Source organism: Oncorhynchus masou, chromosome 14, assembly GCF_036934945.1.
Source record: "Oncorhynchus masou masou isolate Uvic2021 chromosome 14, UVic_Omas_1.1, whole genome shotgun sequence".
Lineage (NCBI taxonomy): Eukaryota > Metazoa > Chordata > Actinopteri > Salmoniformes > Salmonidae > Oncorhynchus > Oncorhynchus masou.
Genome location: NC_088225.1, coordinates 9,047,995 through 9,067,838, shown reverse-complemented (window position 1 = coordinate 9,067,838; position 19,844 = coordinate 9,047,995).

The window sequence follows — 19,844 nt, the reverse complement described above, 5'->3', positions numbered from 1 at the left end:
ATCTATGCTTATTTATTTTATCTTGTGTCCTTTACCATTTGTACATTGTAAAAACACTGTATATATAATATGACGTTTGTAATGTCTTTATTGTTTTGAAACTTCTGTATGTGTGATGTCTACTGTTAATTTCACTTTATATATTATCTACCTCACGTGCTTTGGCAATGTTAACACATGTTTCCCATGCCAATAAAGCCCTTGAATTGAATTGAGAGAGAGAGAGAGAGAGAGAGAGAGAGAGAGAGAGAGAGAGGTGAGATAATGTGACTCATGGAACTCCCTCTTCCTGATTCATATGGGGAGCACCTGAAAACACCTGAATTGTCATCGCTTCATTTGCATTGTTCTGCCAATCACCCATGGCTGTACTACAAGTACTGGGAAAGCATTCACACCAAGCGAGGTTAGGTATTACTATAGAACGGCATTTATATCATGCATTGTTATTGTTAATTGGTGCATTGTCTCAGGGTGTTAGTTGCTTTGTAGAGTACCCTACCCACCATCAGCCATGGTTAGTCTCTCCATCCTTCAGACATGCAGCAGTCAAGGCCATTGTCCTTCTGCTCTCTGTAAAACGTTTTTGTCAGGTTCCACCCTCACAAGGGGCGATCGAAAAGAACATGGCCTAATCAAACAATGAACAGAATGATAATTCTGACTGAGAGATGAAGGTAAAGGTCAAAGCCAAAGCCAAAGCCCGGGTGGGAACTATACCATGCTGGGGTCAGTTCGCTCACAGCATCATTCCACTCATGGAATATTTATCGAGGCAGACGCTTAAATCCAAAAACGTGTGTATGCTCCCTGCATCTGTGTTTGCTCTGTGTGCCATTCTCCATCCTCAAGGTAATACAAATAGATATTAACACACAACACAGGCATTGTTGGAATTCATATGTTGTACAAAGCGCTGGTAGCCTGTGAGGAGGAATGGCTAGGTGATGTTACGGAAGTCCTGGAAGTGCATCCTAAGCTCTTTGAAATCACATAATATTTCTTGTTTTATCTTGAAACGCCAGATGGTATAGCAACGGTGCAAAAAAGGAATTGAGGAACAAATGCAATTTGCCGATTTATTTCCCTTCACAAAATCCCCCACTTTTTTTGAATGAGACGGGCACATGCATGGTGCACTCACCATAGAAATGATTAATTTAAAAACAACATTTGAATGCATGTCACTAGTTCCACAGCTTTGCCAGGTTAACCATAAAAAAACATTCAAGATTGTGTGTACTGCAATGTAAAAACGCAATCAAAATCAGGGAGATGGCATCAAACATGGATGGAAGGAACCCACTGGGCATCGTTCAAAGTCTAGTTTTGATTTCGATTTACATTTACATTTGGTTCAGTTGTCAACTAATGTAAATTCAACGAGAACTCAACTAATAATGTCACCTTGTCATTGGATTTAGGTTAAAAGTTGGGTGAAAAAAATATGAAATGGCCTTACTTTGATAACTTTTTGCAAATCCAATCAGTTTTTCACATTGATTTCTTTGGTTGAAATGACGTGGAAACAACGTTAGGTCAACCAGTTTTTGCCCAGTGTGGAAGCATGAGCAGAGAAGCCTTGAAATTAGGTGGAACCGACAAGATCTCTCACTGTAAATGGGAAGAGAGTGTAGGTATGTCTTTTTTATTCGACATTGGTAAAACTAGTTCCATATATCACATTTTACAATACATTTTTGTGGAGTTTATCTGCTGTCACATTTTGCATTGTTTCTCATGAGTTCTATGCTGTTTCTTTACTCTCTTCTCTACACCAGAAGGCTCTTACCTGACATGTGTCCAACCTAACAACTTGTGCTTCACTTCCTCTATGCTATCTTAAATAACTCGCCTTGGAGTGTTTCTGGGAAAAAAATACTTAAATTGCTCTGTTACGCTTGATGGCAACAAGTACAGTGGGCGGCTTCCGCCTCATAGTCTGCATGCATACAATGCCTTGCGAAAGTATTCGGCCCCCTTGAACTTTGCGACCTTTTGCCACATTTCAGGCTTCAAACATAAAGATATAAAACTGTATTTTTTTGTGAAGAATCAACAACAAGTGGGACACAATCATGAAGTGGAACGACATTTATTGGATATTTCAAACTTTTTTAACAAATCAAAAACTGAAAAATTGGGCGTGCAAAATTATTCAGCCCCCTTAAGTTAATACTTTGTAGCGCCACCTTTTGCTGCGATTACAGCTGTAAGTCGCTTGGGGCATGTCTCTATCAGTTTTGCACATCGAGAGACTGAAAATTATTCCCATAAACTGGTTGAATCTATAAAAATCAACGTTGTTTTATTGTAATTTGTCAACGTGTTCAGGAGCGTTAGGTAACCTATTGCGTTGGGCCAGTAATCGATAGGTCGCTGGTTCAAATCCTGGAGCCAACTAGGTGAAAAATCGGTCGCTGTGCCCTTGAGCAAGGCACTTAACCCTAATTGCTCCTGCAAGTCGGTCTGGATATGAACGTCTGATAAATAGCTGAACTGAACGTGAAAACTGTAGTGTGATGTGGAAATTTCAACCACAGGGTAATTTGATCCATTTTCAGCATAGACAAACCTTGTATAAAATATGTTGAATTTGTACCTTTGAAACAACGTCAGATCTTCAACGTTTCATCCATTATCAGAAAAAATAACATTCTGGACAACACCTCCTACTGGGAGAGTTGATTTCTCTCCAGCCATTAATTCGGTCTCCCATCCAGGGTTTTAAACAAGCCCAGCTTAGCTTTGATATTGGTCACTGACTACTACCAATGTGCTATCGTGAGAATGATTATTGAGCGATCTCTTATATTCACTGTTGCTATTGAAGTCATTCCAAAGGTTAGGTTTAATAGAGCAAATGAAATGTAACCATACTTTATAGTCAAATATAATCAATGATACTATTTAGGCCTACACTCTTAGAAAAAAGGGTTCCAAAAGGGATCTTTGGCTGTCCCCATAGGAGAACACTTTTTGCTTCCAGGGGGCTACATTTTGGGTGGTTCTTGAATTGGAATTATATTGAATTTCGCTTATCATGCTATACCAAAATAAACATACATTTCAAATGCAGAGACTCTGAGACCATGTTGAAGTGACAGGTTGGCGATGTATCACACTAAAGCCAGGCTGTTTTGGTAATGAATATAGGCTACAAGATAGATGGGGTTATTCACCTATTACAAACAACCTATGTGAATGTACCCATACACACAGTTGTCTTACCAAAATAATGCAAACTAAATGCTGAAATTATTAGCTTAGTTATTCATGCATGGCTTATAACAGCGACACAACTGCACACGAGGAAGAATGAATGCGAACAGAACAAAACCAATATCAGATCGATAAAGGAATGCCACAATCTATATTTAGGCTAGTTTCATTAACAGTAAACAAACGCAGTAAACAAAAGGTGAATGGACAACCAAATTACCAAAACAGCCAACGCAAAGCTGTCTTGCCAAACAAATAGGCATACAGGCCCACTTCAAACATTGAAAACCATGCTGCTCATGAGTACAGCAACAAGTTGTGATATGGCACAATACACTTCTGTGAATCAAATTCGACCCACATAATCAATTAAGCAATGTCAGCCTACCATAAACACGTGTCCAATATGTACAGTTCAATTTACAACCACGGAAACCAATAGGCTACCAGTTACAACCATAATAATGTCACGCCCTGGTCTAAGTATTTTGTGTTTTTCTTTTTTTATTTGGTCAGGCCAGGTTGTGGCATGGGTTTTTGTATGTGGTGTGTTTTGTATCGGGATTATAGCTTAGTGGGGTGTTCTAGATAAGTCTATGGCTGTCTGAAGTGGTTCTCAATCAGAGGCAGGTGTTTATCGTTGTCTCTGATTGGGAACCATATTTAGGCAGTCATATTCTTTGAGTGTTTCGTGGGTGATTGTCCTTATGTCCTTTTGTCCGTCGTGTATTAGTTTGCACCAGTATTAGGCTGTTTCGGTTTTCGTTACGTTCATTGTTTTTGTAGTGTTTGTATTTTGATTCGTGTTTCTTCAGTTCAGTAAACATGGATCGTAATCTACACGCCGCATTTTGGTCCGACTCTCCTTCACACCTAGAAAGCCGTAACAAATAGATTGTAACTACACTCACGGGTCTGATTTATTAGGTAATCACGAAAACGGATCGCTCCTACAGAAAGAGAGTCATGTGACCATGGCATTAAAGCATTCAGTTACTGTTCGATTGAACGATAGAATGGGCAAAATTAGAGACTTTTAAATGACTTTGACCGTCGTATGATACTCGCACCAGGCGCGCTGGAGCCAGTATCTCGGAAAGCGCCGCCCTGCTGGCAGTGTCTAGAGTTTCCCCAGAATGGTGTGTCGAACAAAAAACATCCAGTGAGCAGCAGTCCTGTGAGCGAAGACAGCTCGTTGATGAGAAAGGTCGAAGAAGAATGGCAAGAGTTGTGCAAGCTAACAGGCAGGCCACAAAAAGACAAATAACAGTGCAGTACAACAGTTGTGTGCAGAGTACAACATGTTGATCCTTGTCCCGAACTTGGGAAGCACTTGACACGACTGTGGGAAGCATTGGAGTCAAAAATGGGCCAGCATCCATCTGGAACGCTTTCAACACCTTGTAAAAAGTCTATGCCCCAATGAATTGAGGGCAAAGGGGGTGCTACTCAATATTAGGAAGGTGTTCCTAATGTTCTGTACACTCAGTGTATGTTTGATTCACGTCTCCATCTCAACCAAAAATTAAAGTTAAAGAATTAGACTAAATCAGACTTTAAATGCACTTTAAATAGAGTTTGATTTAGTCCTATTCTTTAACTTTAATTTTTGGTTGAGATGGAGACATGAATCAAACATATCAATTATTAATTTGTAGACAAACTGGAATTAAAGCCACTTTTGTAATACAGTATCTCCATAGACAAACATTGGCAGTAGAATGGCCTTACTGAAGAGCTCAGTGACTTTCAACGTGGCACCATCATAGGGTGGCTCTTTTCCAACAAGTCAGTGCGTGAAATTCCTGCCCTGCTGGAGCTGCCCTGGTCAACTGTAAGTGCTGTTATTGTGAAGTGGAAACGTCGAGGAGCAACAACGGCTCAGCAGCAAAGTAATATGATACACGCGCTCACAGAACGGGACCGCCGAGATCTGAAGCGCGTATCACATAAAAATCCACTGTCCTCACTACCGAGTCCCAAACTGCCTCTGGAGGCAACGTCAGCACAAGAACTGTTCGTCGGGAGCTTCATGAAATGGGTTACATGGCCGAGCAGCCGCACACAAGCCTAAGATCACCATGCGCAATGCCAAACGTCGGCTGAAGTGGTGTAAAGCTCTCCGCCATTGGACTCTGGAGCAGTGGAAACGTGTTCTCTGGAGTGATGAATCACTCTTCACCATCTCAGTCTGGCAGATGCCAGAAGAATGCTACCTGCCCGAATGCATAGTGCCATCTGAATTTTTGGTGGAGGAGGAATAATTGTCTGGGGCAAAGGTTTCCTGTTTCAGCATGACAATGCCCCAGTGCAAAAAGCGACGTCCATACAGAAATGGTTTGTTGAGATCGGTATGGAAGAACTTGACTGGCCTGCACAGAGACCCGACCTCAACCCCATCAAATACTTTTGGAATGAATTGAAACTCTGACTGCGAGCCAGGCCTAATCGTCCAACGTCAGTGCCCAACCCCACTAATGTTTTGGTGGCTGAATGGAAGCAAGTCCCCGCAGCAATGTCCCAACATCTATTGGAAAGCCTTCCCAGAAGAGTAGAGGCTGTTATAGCAGCAAAGGGGGGACCCTCCATATTAATGCCCATGATTTTGGAATGAGATGTTCACTGAGCAGGTGTCCACATACACTACATGACCAAACGTATGTTGGATTCACGTCTCTAACTCAACCAAAAATTAAAACGTGGCTCAGATGAAACTATCCAAGCATTAGATATATCCTTTAAGTGTTAATATTTTGTTGCATTGTGAATCAAACACATTTCAATACTTTTGTAAAGTTAAGGCTCTTACAAACTAACGTAACAGTATTTATTCAACCTTAAAATGAGTAACACATCCTTGGCCTCATGTTGAGGTTAGCCTACTGTAACTATAAATGTCTTCTTTTGTCATCATAGAACGCGTGTATGTTCAAAATAGTATGCAAAGGCCGCAGGTCTGTGGAGACCTTCACAATTGCTATAATAATCTGAGCAGAATCTCGAACAGCATTGATCATTTGTACTGTATACTTTTAATGTTATCTCAACTGCAATCCAGGTCATTTTGGTTGTGCTATTAGTGATAACACAATAAGTTGTTGTATAAATTCAAAATATCTGACATTGTGTACACATTTGAACTTTGTTGTGCTTTTAAATGGTTGAACGTGCGGTGATAACACATTTAGATGACAACTTAACCAAAAATGTGACATTGTTTTTCCATTGTAATTTGGTTGTGCTTTTAGATGGTTGAAAGTAATCGTGATAACACATTGGGAATTCAACAAACGTCTGTCTGTCTTTTTGAGTGGATGAATAAAGGTTGAAATCCCATTGATCAAAGTCTCAACCAAATACGACCCAATTTTCCACCTTGAGATGTCGTGGTGTGCCCAGCGGGTGGCCACTAAGACGGACGGAGGAAGAAGCTCACGGGGAAACATTTATACGTTCTATTATGGTGCTTTTCAACGAGGGTAAAAATGTGTCTTGGCTTTGTATGTTCATGTAGGGGTGGAGGTTTGTAAATGGATTCTATAGAGTTGTGTTTTCTAATCATCTGTATTTTCAAACATTGTACTTGTAAAGTTGAAGTTGATGTAGCGACAGGTATTTGCACCGTTCAGTCCATCCAAGGAATGAATTTGTCACAACTTCATTCTAATTCTGAACCAAACATTCCAGTATACAGACAGTGTTTCTGTAATCCTGCATCTTGTCACAGTGTCTTGTCGGGAACTTTCCATTACAATGTGATCTGACTACATTTCCCTGGCTGTTTACAACTGGGCCCCTAGTGCTCCTCTCATTTGAGTTTGGAGAAACAGAGAGTGGATGGAGAAAGCAGCATACTGAATTACTCATTCCTTCCTCAGGCTCGATGATGACACTGCCTTTACGTTCTCCCCAGGGAACCCCTTCATCATCCGCCTCTTGAATGTTAAACATGAACCAAAGCCTTTTCTGAATGAAAGAGTGTATGGTAGATCTCTCCATCTCATGGAGATAAAGAAATGAGAGGTGGCACAGAGGGAAGACAGACACTGGTGGTGGTTAAAAAATACCACATTCTGTGGTATAGAATAGAAGACTGCACTACTTGCCATTTACTACATAATTAATTTGTAAATGCTTTTTACTGTTCAGTAGAAGGTTGATTAATGAACCACCTATCAACAGGTGTGGGCCTGTGAAAGATGTGTAATGAACTTGTATCCAGATTGAATCACTAGAGTGCAGTGCTATTCCGAACATTGCTGTCACATGGTCCTGTTACTTAACAATCTGTCGTGGTGATGAGGAGACGCCAGCTGTGTCTATGAGGCTCTAATAAAGCTGCAGTTTGTTACTCTAAACAAACTTTAAAAGTAACATCCCTGGGGAGCGGCTGAACTATTTACAGGGAACTTTAAAGATATGAATAGACAAGAGCAGCAGCCATATTCCCATGACAGCCAATTGTAAATAAAAGTAGGTTTTCGGTGCCTTGGACGAACTGACTTCAAACACCGAATGAGTGAGATTTCTCAGGTGGCAGGTGGTACTTTCAAACAAGGCTGATCATAATATTAGATAAAAGCAGCCTCACTAAAAATAAATGATTAAATCCATAACTTTTTCGCAAATTCATGCTTGACAAGGCCCCTTCATTATAATTTCTTGGTAATAAAAGACTAAAGAGAGGAGTAATTAGTTGTTAAGGATGCATATATTATATTTACCACACATAGAGAGGAAAAACAGCAGTTCAAGCTGCTCTGAATATGATTACCAAAAACTTAAGGGGAAACTTTTAATGCTATTCAAAGCATTTTCTGAGTTTGAAGCAATTAAGTTATCGACACTACACGCCAGGGACCTAATTTATAACCGTTGCTTAAATTTCCCACTAAATATCTGCACGTGCCATTTTTGAAAATGAGTAGCCTGCGTTAGAATACACATATTGAGAATGATAAACTTGGCGCAAGCTACACATACGTACGTACGTATGTTTCCCGTTATAAATCAGACCTGTCGTAAAACTGTGCGCATGTGAACAAGCATCATCACTCCGCCTGGAAAACGTCCTCCATTCACCTTTTATGGTGACAACAACGCTGTATAATTTGGAACTATTGGAATTAGGCCACAGCAGTTTCTAAAAGAAAGAGCAATGGCAAATTTTATCAAATGTTTTTGGAGATGTTGGCAGAATCTTTTAATATTTTGCACTAACTTATGCTGTATCTGGCAAAGAGCTGTGACAGTTTCTGTAAGAAAAAACAATGACAAATTCTTGTGGACCTGTCAGCGGAACGTTTCAATTCAATGTTTTATATCCACTGCTCGCAAATTCTGAAACATTGTCTCGGCTCCTCAATTTTTTTTTTAAATGACAGTACTTATAGTAGGAGCTAGCTGCAGCCTACATACTTCAATGTATAGTAGGAGCTAGCTGCAGCCTACATACTTCAATGTAAAATGTCAACTGTCTGTTCACCTGTTAAATTCGACTGTGTATTATAAGCGTTTCTCTATGGGATTGCATACAGCAAAACCTTAAATACATAGCCTATTTACTAGGCTACGATGCCCAGTTAAATAAGAGATGCGCATAGAAATGTGTTATGTGGCTACTTCAGGAATATTAACTGATCCCGGACAGAAAAGGTGAGGAATTTACTCTGCAATGGTTATGAAAATAAATAGGAAAAATATTCCCATGTCTAATTATTTTATATTCCAATAATAATACACAGAGGCCTAGATGTTCACTCTTCTCAATAATGGCAAATAGCTGCATCTTTATACGTGTTCTGTTTTTGTTGTGTTTTTTTATTAATAAGTGTGTCATCAAATCCTCAATTTGCACAAAATACTTACTTGCCTGCTAAGCTCGCAATCAGTGGCAGCTCGTAATTGACTGAATACCCGGGGCAGGGGGGTTGTCATATTGTCAACCAAGCATAACATAAAAATTATGCCAAGTTCTCAAATTACCGGTTGTTTTTTGGGAAGATATATAAAGTGATCTGTTCAATTGAACAACAGAAAAAAATACACCCATACACTACATGACCAAAAGTATGTGGACACCTGTTCGTCGAACATCTCATTCCAAAATCATGGGCATTAATATGGAGTTGGTCCCGCCTTTGCTGCTAAAACAGCCTCCACTCTTCTGGGAAGGCTTTAGACTAGATGTTGGAACATTGCTGTGTGGACTTGCTTCCATTCAGACACAAGAGCATTAGTGAGGTTGGGCACTGATGTTGGGCGATTAGGCCTGGCTCGCAGTCGGCATTCCAATTCATCCCAAAGGTGTTCGATGGGGTTAAGGTCAAGGCTCTGTGCAGGCCAGTCAAGTTCTTCCACACCGATCTCGACAAACCATTTCTTTATGGACCTCACTTGTGCCTGGGGGCATTTTCTTGATGAAACAAACTGTTGCCACAAAGTTGGAAGCATAGAATCGTCTAGAATATCATTGTATGCTGTAGCATTAAGACTTCTCTTCACTTGAACTAAGGGGCCTAGCCCGAACCATGAAAAACAGTCCCAGACATTATTTCTCCTCCACCAAACTTCACAGTTGGCACTACGCATTGGGGCAGGTAGCGTTCTCCTGAAATCCACCAAACCCAGATTTGTCCGTCGGACTGCCAGATGGTGAAGAGTGATTCACCACTCCAGAGAACGCGTTTCCACTGCTCCAGAGTCCAATGCCAGCAAGCTTTACACCACTCCAGCTGATGCTTGGCATTGCACATGATGATCTTAGGCTTGTGTGTGGCTGCTCGGCCATGGAAACCCATTTCATGAAGCTCCGACGAACAATGTTTTGGGGTTGCCTTGCTGCCTCTGGCACTGGGTGCCTTGAACGTGTACATTGCATCATGAAATCAGGAGTGCAATTTCGGACCAAGTGTCGGAAAGCCGGGTCTCCGTCGAAGGTCATGGGTCTTTCAGCAGGACAATGACCCAAAACACACTTAAAAAAGCACTCAGGAATGGTTCAAGACAAAACACTGGACTGTTCTGAAGTGGCCTGCAATGAGTCCAGATCTAACTCCCATTGAAAACTTCTGGGGAGATCCAAAACAGCAGTTAGGAGAAGGCACCCTTCACATATGGGAGGACTGGAGCAGTTTGCACAAGAGGAGAGTGCCAAACTGCCAGTACCGAGGTTAACAAAGCTCATCGATGGCTACATCTTCAAAGAATATTTTTGCAGGAATCTCCATGTGAATGATTTTGCCGAAGATTGTATCTCCGCCGGGCTGGGCGGAGCCAAAGGCTGTGCTACCAAACAATAAGTCTTGGGTGGCAATAATTTTCTCAATGCCATTTCTGATTTAAATGGATATATGAAGTTCAAAATCAAAAACAAAGGTTTTGTAATATTAACAGTGAAATAAATAATTATGGAGACCAAATACTTAGGTCAATTTCAACTTATTTTTAGGGAAAATTGTGAGTTACTTGAAAAACGTGCAAGGGTGCCAATATTTCTGTCCACAACTGTAGTGTCCACCAACTAGCATCTAATGGCAGAGGAACAAAAAACAGCTTTGTGGATTGGGCACAGCCAAAGAGACATGTTTTTTTTGTCCCACCAGATCCACAAGAAGGTTCTAGATAGTGTATCCCTCTGTCCTTCAACTGTTGATGGATGTGGAAATTCGGTTCAAGTCCCAGGCTCCCAATGACTGTCATGATTATTTATTTATAAGTTTATTGCAATTTGCTCTTTAGCACCATCTGTTCAGTATCTGATAGAACAGACCCAGAACCTGGGCATTCATTTCAACGACCCAAGACGGTCCATTTACTTAGTGCTGTGAAAACCATGTCATGAAATCCTGCAATCTCATTGCTGCAGTCAAACCCCCCCCCCCCCACCCTCCCGCCCAATAGCAAGGAATGTATACTGTAGTTGGCAATGCAGTCCAAGTGCTGGCGGAAGGCCAAACGCCCGAAGCTGCTGTCTGATAGCGGAGCAGTAGGTAACTAAGCAGCTTGTTTTGAACTATATATTTTTGAAACATTAAAATGTACAGAAATTAACCACACTTTTATGGATATCTTAAACATAATCCTTGAATGATATAATATATCTTTTGTTGAAAAATATATGCTAAACTTTTTTGGACCAATCTCAAGTGGAGCACTGACCTTAATACCCTAATGGACGAGTCGCCAATGCTTGCAATACAATACGTTAACCACTAGAAAATGTATGCACACATGGTATAAAGTTTGCGTGGAGCTAAGGACATTCTCACTCTATGTTCAGTTTTTATAATTGCCAACTTTTGCGGGATAGTGGCGCATGCATGGTTTGGTGGATATTTTCTATGTACGCAATGTTTATAAATGAGGCCCCTGATCACTCATAGTTCAGGTTGTGCCCTTGTTGTTCAATGAGTTGCAAAACATAACGGATTTGTAAAATGCTGCATAAGAAAGATTAATTTAGCCTGAAATTTGGAACATAGTACTTTGAAATATTAATAGAAATAACAACAAGCAACAGGATGTGGTCTAATCTTAAAAGCCTGCTATTTTTATCAGCCATTATGAAACATTTTATGAAATGCTTATTCAATTATTATTTTATGTTTAAATTTGCATGTCATTAATTACAGTGACTAGTGTTACTACATTAGCTCAAGACTGTAAAACAGATGGTTCAGTGAACACATGAGATGAGCCTGAGAGCTGAAGCCTTGTGCTAGCTCCCCAAGCCCAACAGCAAAGCGTATTGTGGTAAGACCAGGATATGAACCCAGATTGTCACATTTGTAACTGGTCTTTTATCAATGTCCTTTTTATAAATGGGGAATTAGAGTACATTGACGATTGAACTCACAATAAGTAGTAGGTTTGGTGTTACAACAACCATTTCTTCAAGTTTAAGAAAGATACAGTGGTGAACCGTGACTATAGGACAGGAACTAGGCCTTCAGAGGAACCAGAACTTTTCCAATACCTTGTATCAAACTCAAAAATCAAGAAAATAACAGAAAACATAGCATCACTGAATGCGTCCCACATTATGTCTTCTGTAGTCGGACCATTCTAGTTCTAGCGAAAAAAGAGCAATGCTTTTTGATGACATTAGGAATTAATCAAACAGGCCTGGCAATGCCTCGGGCTGCCGCGCACACAGAGACAGAACCAGCATGGACACAAAGCATAAAATAGTGTGACCAGCAAAACAAAAAACACACTGTTTAAACAACCTGTGAATCACATTAACACCAATAGCAACAACAACAGTGTCACCTCAAAGGTGACAGGCTCATGGTGCTGAAAGGACAACGACCGTAAAACCTGTACACTCCATGGCGCTGAAGGAGAGACAGATAAACAGGCGACAGCAGTCACACACAGCATCAAATAATGTTAAACATAAGCAGCCCATTCACTCTAGTAGGTCAAAATGAAATGAACAAATCAGCTGTTACTTCCCATTGCAAATCTATTTTAGAATGTTCATTCCACTCAACTGTGATCTAACGTTTAAATGCAACAATGTTACATTACTTTCAAAGGGATAGCTAACAGCAAGCGAGCTGCATAAACAAACAGTGCCACTCACCAGATGATGATCATTTGTAAACTACAATTGAAAGAAGTTTGAGAGTTAATCGTGGAAAGGGTGATGCTAACAAATTAGCAACAGCATCCACCTTGAAGTTGATAACAGCTGCTGCAGCCGCCATCACCACGGTTACACTAGTACAACAGAAGCTAACTAACATTGTCACACTACTACAACATAAGCTAGCTAAAGTTACTAGCTCAGGAAATCTACCGCTCGCGCCACTGATTATTTTATTTTGCGCTGTCAGTGTTGAATGGCAGAGGCCAGCTTCTGGCTGGCTGAACTAGCTAGATTTTTCTACCGAAAGACCCCCAAAGAAAATCCTGATTGGATATTTTTTTCACTATTAACCCTTCTCTTTCCAACACAAACTGGAGAAACGAAATCAGAAGATCATAGCAATTATTGTAAAGATGAAATAGAAGTACAAAAAATATTTAGACCTTAGACCTCTGAAGGCCTAGAAGGCCCTCGCGGTTCCCCGCTGGAAAAATGTAGTAATGGACAGAGCCCGGAGAAAAACTCTTGGTAAGGTAATGGGAGAGGAATATGATAACTGTTATCTTATTATGCACTTGGTTTCTATGGCAATATATGTACCCAATGATCTCCCATAGTGACTCTCAAGTACCACTTGAAGTGTCTCATTGACCCGGCCGTTGCCCATGACAACCCCCCATCCAACCTGAATAATAAGGTGCTATAGTAGCCTACTGTTATCTTAGGAAGTCATGTCACAGCTCCACAGCAGTTGTTTACAAATCCATTACAAATTATGAAACTGTCCTAAAATATCCTTTAGTGTCCAACTGCTATGAGGATGATACACCTAAAGCCCTAGTAATGATAGTTACACCCAAAAGTCCTCGATTCTGATAGTTACACAATGATAGTGTAACTATCAGAATCCCATCGGAATCCTATTGGACTACTTTTTTCTTATTGGAAATCAAAAGATATCCTATTGGATCCTGTAGGATTCTCGCAGTCCTATAGGGAGACTTAAGTTATTTGATTTGATTCTTATTCAGGCAACTTCTTGTCTTTGAATTAGACATTACAATATAACATACAATACTACATACAATGTTATAATAACACAACATTTTGAATGCACAGCATCTGTACAGTGCGTATATGCAAATAAAAACTAGAAGGAAATTACATTTTTAGGTACAGTAACACAAAGATAATAGCATTTCTGTCATTGAATGTATAATAGTCAGCTTTGCATACAAAAACCAGAATGTTCCCTTGATCTTCTTTATGTTGGGAAAAGTAGAGGAAAAGAAAAACCTGAAGATAATGAGACCACCCAATTCCTTCCTCCCAGGGTTGTACCACCCCCTGTCCCTCCCTACCTGCCTCCCTCCCCTCTGTTCCTCCCTCTCTCCCTTCCTCCCAGGGTTGTACCACCCCCTCTCCCTCCCTACCTGCCTCCCTCCCCTCCGTTCCTCCCTCTCTCCCTTCCTCCCAGGGTTGTACCACCCCCTGTCCCTCCCTACCTGCTTCCCTCCCCTCCGTTCCTCTCCCTTCCTCCCAGGGTTGTACCACCCCCTCTCCCTCCCTACCTGCCTCCCTCCCTCCCCTCCGTTCCTCCCTCTCTCCCTTCCTCCCAGGGTTGTACCACCCCCTGTCCCTCCCTACCTGCCTCCCTCCCCTCCGTTCCTTCCTCTCTCCCTTCCTCCCAGGGTTGTACCACCCCCTGTCCCTCCCTCACTACCTGCCTCCCTCCCTCTCCTCCGTTCCTCTCCCTTCCTCCCAGGGTTGTACCACCCCCTCTCCCTCCCTACCTGCCGAGCTCCCTCCCCTCTGTTCCCCCCTCTTTCCCTTCCTCCCAGGGTTGTACCACCCCCTCTCCCTCCCTACCTGCCTAGCTCCCTCCCCTCCGTTCCTCCCTCTCTCCCTTCCTCCCTGGGTTGTACCACCCCCTCTCCCTCCCTACCTGTCTCCCTCCCCTCCGTTCCTCCCTCTCTCCCTTCCTCCCACGGTTGTACCACCCCCTGTCCCTCCCTCCCTACCTGCCTCCCTCCCTCCCCTCCGTTCCTCCCTCTCTCCCTTTCTCCCAGGGTTGTACCCCTCCCCGCACCCCCCCCCCCCAGAACTGTCCCCCCCACCCTCCCTCCATCCCTAGAAGGTGCTCCCTCCCTAGCTTCCCTTTCTCTCTCCTGGATGTAACTACCAGTTCAAATCTAGTGACCTCTAGTCACACCTGATCCAGATATTGTGAACAATGTAAATATGATGACCTGTGCCACATTAAGATTACATCAAATTGTTAATCAAGTTCTATGCTGTTTGGCTGTAATCCCACATATTACACCATTTTGACACAAATGTAAAGAACCTTGCAAACAATCTCAGTAGGTTTCACTGCTATTGTGGTTACTGGTTGGCACAATAACTTGAATGTGTGATGCAGATGCACCAGATGCAAATGTTTACTCCAGTTATGTCCCTTGGACCATGGGGGGGATGGGACTGCACGAGACAGCTACTGGGTAGAGGGGACATTACCGGTGGTTCCCCGCTATAAGGTCACCATTTAAAGTTGCAGTAGTAGAAGTAGTAGAAGTTTAATATTCATTGATTATGATGTTATTATACAGTAGTTCACATGTGGCCACATTCACACTGTAGGTACTTTTATAAAAGGTTTGGAGGGTGGGTGCTCCTTATATTAAGCAGTGAAGTTAACTATAGTGTATAGCCAAGGTTTGAGAATAAATCCTTTAGAATGTAATGTAAATATCTATACAATTGCGATCAACAAAATGATAAGAAATCCTATAGAAGAAATCTTATAGGATCCTAATCTTACAGAAATGTCCTATCAGTGTGCTGGAGTCTGGTGTAGCGGTCTAAGCTCCGCACCACATGCCTCCTCGGCAACAGGGGTTTAAGCCAAGGCTCGGCTGACTGTCTGTGCCCTTAAGCCCTTTCTGTACCCTTCTCTATATCTGTCTCCATACCTCTACTTACATCTGTCCTGTAAAAAAAAAAAAACTCTGAGATCCTAAAAAAAAAAAACATTTGACCTACAGTATAGGATTCCCCCCTGGAACTAGTCCTATTGGACTCCTATAGGATTCTAAAATAAAATCCTTAGGTTAGGGATTAGGGGCACAATTTTGTGAATAAATTTGATTTGTATGACTGTACAGAGGTGGAAAAAGTACCAAATTGTCATACTTGAGTAAAAGTAAAGATACATTAATAGAAAATGACTAAAATAGTATTGAGTAGAAAGTCTAAAAGTATTTGGTCTTAAATATACTTAAGTATCAAAACTAAATGTAATTGCTCAGATATACTTAAGTATCAAAAGTCAAATTAAAAGTATAAATAATTTCAAATTCCTTATTATTAACCCTTAGTCTTAGTAGTCTTAACATTCTGTATACTCCCCTTGTCCTGAGGTTCAACAATGACCCACCTTCACTTAACCCCTAAAATAATGCAGCTTGATTGAATTTTAAACCCCAAATCTGTTTTGCATAAAGAAACAACCTGTCATTCTTCCCAAACTTTGTGAATATCTGGGTTTTCCCTCTTCACAATGCAGAAAGTGCATTTAATCAGTGGACACCACTCGTTTTTATTACAACACACGTCATAATTGTTTTCTTTACTAAAGTAGAGGTTTATTATTTTTATTATTGCTAAAGGCACTGCATAGGTGTAAACACACAGTCTTCATCCATTTATTTGAACCATTGACCCCCCGCCGACAAGGTGTATAAACATCAACAATAAATAGGAATAAAATAAGATAATAGATCAAAAGAAAATGTGAAGAACATAAATCAATCAACTCTAATTAGCACATGTAGGACAGTATGCAAGTGTGTGTGCATGGACTTTGCAGATGTATTTCTCACATGTGCAGCACATAGTATTTGTTTTACATTCCTTCTTTGGCGGCATAATTGGCATCTCCTCCTCTTGCCTGCCACCGCTGCAGCCTCAGGTGGATCAGGACAAAATTCAGCCCCCTGAACAGCTTTCACAAGTGCTGCAGAGGCTGCTGTGTGGGAGCGACGCTCCCTTCTTTGAATATGTGGGGTTTCCAGTGCCATTCCTAGCTTCTCCAGGAACACCCTCCTCTTGTTCCACTTATCAGGCATCCAGGTAGGGTTGATCTTGTTCCATATCATGAAGGCATTGTAAGAGGACACATCAATGATGTTTTGGAAGATGACCAAGGGCCAGCGGGCAGTCATCCTCCTGCAGCTGTAAGTTCCAATCAACTTGTCCAGGTTGTCCTTGCCTCCTATGTTGTGGTTGTAGTCCAGGATGATGGCTGGCTTCCTCTCCTCACGATCACTCATCTCAGCCGTTTTGTGCAGTGTGCTCAAGAGGACCACATTCTTGTTCCTCTTTGGGAGGTAAGAAACTAAAGTGGTGGTGGGGGTGAAGGCAAACTTTGATGAGAAGGCTTCTCTCCCCCTTGTTGCGAGGAGTGCAGGGGGAGCTCAGGCTTGTTCTTTCTAACTGTGCCAACCATGGTGATCTTCCTCTTCAGGAGCTGCTGGCTGAGTTCATAAGAGGTGAAGAAATTGTCACGTGACATTGTGCCCCCTCAGTTCATCTGTCACATCAAGCACAACCCTCATCCCCTGGTTCTTCTTCGGGCCTTCACTGCCATACTTTGCTGGCTTGCTGGGCATATACTGTCGGAAAGGACAGCGACCTTTTGACAAAAGAGATCAGTAGTTAGTATCAGTGTCACAGAAAACAATCACATAAATCAATGATATTACAGCAATACATAATACAATGAACAGTGAAAATCACTTACATTACAGATATGAAAATATAAAATGTACCTCTGAATGGAACCAGTTGCTCATCCACTGTTCACACTTCAGGCCCAGGGTTGTAGAGGTATGGCAGAAGCTCCACTCACTCCACTCCCAGACTTCTCCCAGACCTCCCAGTTTGTCTCTCACATGTTTTGCAGGTCTTGACTCATGGTTATCAAATTGTAGCATTCTTGAGAAAGTGTGAAAGACTTTCAATGGCATCATGGCACAGAACATCGCCCTTCCACTCTGCATCCCAGAGACTACATGTAGCCTCGCCTCGGGTCCTATACACACCCGCTAAGATTAGCAGCCCTATGTAGGCACACAGGTCAATCTCATCCATCCTTTTCCAGTTGTTACCATATTTACGGAAACCCTCCAAATTTGTCATCTCCAGGATGATTTTTTTTCGATGGCTGGTGTGATGAACATGTAAAATGTTGAGGTGATGTCCTGGGCATGGGCAACTGCATGTCTAGTGGGCCTTGGAGTCATCTTTATGACATTTTGTGCTGCCATCCTGCCCTGTTTGTCACATGATGACAAGGACCATGTTATTTTGCTGTTCTTTGACAAAAATGTGTCTCTTTCAGCTTGGGGGATTTTCTCTTCATCTGAAGATGATGCGTCATGCTCTGGGTTGTAATTCTTCCCCATCTTCTTCAGATACCTCCTCTTCTAAATCATTGTTCTCTTGTTCCTCCTGGACAACGGAAAGAATCTGATCTACGACCTGAAATGGGCACTCATGGCTTCAGCAAAGAGAGAACTGGGGGGACTGTCATCTGCAGCACCTTTATAGCGTCTGACTGCATTCCCCATTAGTAAACAACACGTTCAAGACATTTTTGTCCATTTTTATTTTGTCTGAAATTGTTTTTATTTTGTTTGTGAACTTCAGTCATGTGTGGAGTCGTGGAGGGGAGATGCTGCACATGCACAAGAACGTTTTAGTTTTGTCTGAGTTCAATCAGTAGCACACATCTCAATTTCTCATTGTGTGTGTGTGTGAGCATGTGTGTAGGTGTGTGTTTGTGGTTTTTGTGGCGTGTAAATGATTTTATAACTGCTGGGTCAAAAATTACCCTAAGACAATCTTTGTACCCTGGTGGTGTACAGCGTTCATGGAAATCTGAACAAAGGCGATGTTTCACTTTTTCTGATGTTGGGGTCACTAGGAAAAGTCATCAAATTTCCAGTTGAACAAATATAATTTAGGGGGTTTTCTCTGCTGTTAAACAACGTGGCGAGTCATTTTTTTACCCTTAAGACAACACAAGGGTTAAGCAAACCAGACAGCACCATTTTCTAGTTTTTTTTTCAATTTACGGATATTCAGGGGCACACTCCAACACTCAGACATCATTTACAAATGAAGCATGTGTTTAGTCAGTCCGCCAGATTAGAAGCAGTTCACTTTATAAGTCTATAAGTATAAGTATAATTTGACAATTTTCCTGTCCTGCTAAGCGTGCAAAATGTAACAAATACTTTTGCGTGTCAGGGAAAATGTATGAAGTAAAAAAGTGCATTATTTTCTTTAGGAATGGAGAGAAGTAAAAGTAGTCAAAAATATAAACAGTAAAGCAAAGTACAGATACCAGAAAAAACAACGAAAGTATTTAAAGTATTTTTACTTAAGTACTTTACACCACTGGATTTTGAAATGCTGAATGTACTGTATCTCCCCTGATTGTACCACACACAAAATAGCGTGATCATGCAATTATTTATTTAGGACTGAGTGTTGAAACTTCTGAAGCACATTGATGTTGAGAACATCTACCTAGTCAAAAACTCCTATTGGATTCCAATCAAATAAAAAACTATTGGAACCACTCCAAATGGACCCCTATAGGATTCTATAGGAATAAAATCCTATAGGATAGGTTCTACATTTTTCTATTGGAATCCTATAGGATTTTTTGACTAGGGAGTTGTTTTCAATAATCAAGTGCTTTAGAGGTTTCAACACCCACAGTAAAAGTCTTACAGAAATAATGATATGATCATGTCCTTTTGTGTGTGGTACAATCAAGGGATATACATTCAGAATTCCAAAATGTACAGGTATACAAATCAAATGCATTAGTCAGACGAATTGTATTGATTATGTATATTTTATCACCTCAAATGACAAAACAGTTACAGCAATACAATGACAAAGGTCACACCAATACTAATCACACCTTGTTTGCTTGGCCTATAGGCTCTTTTCA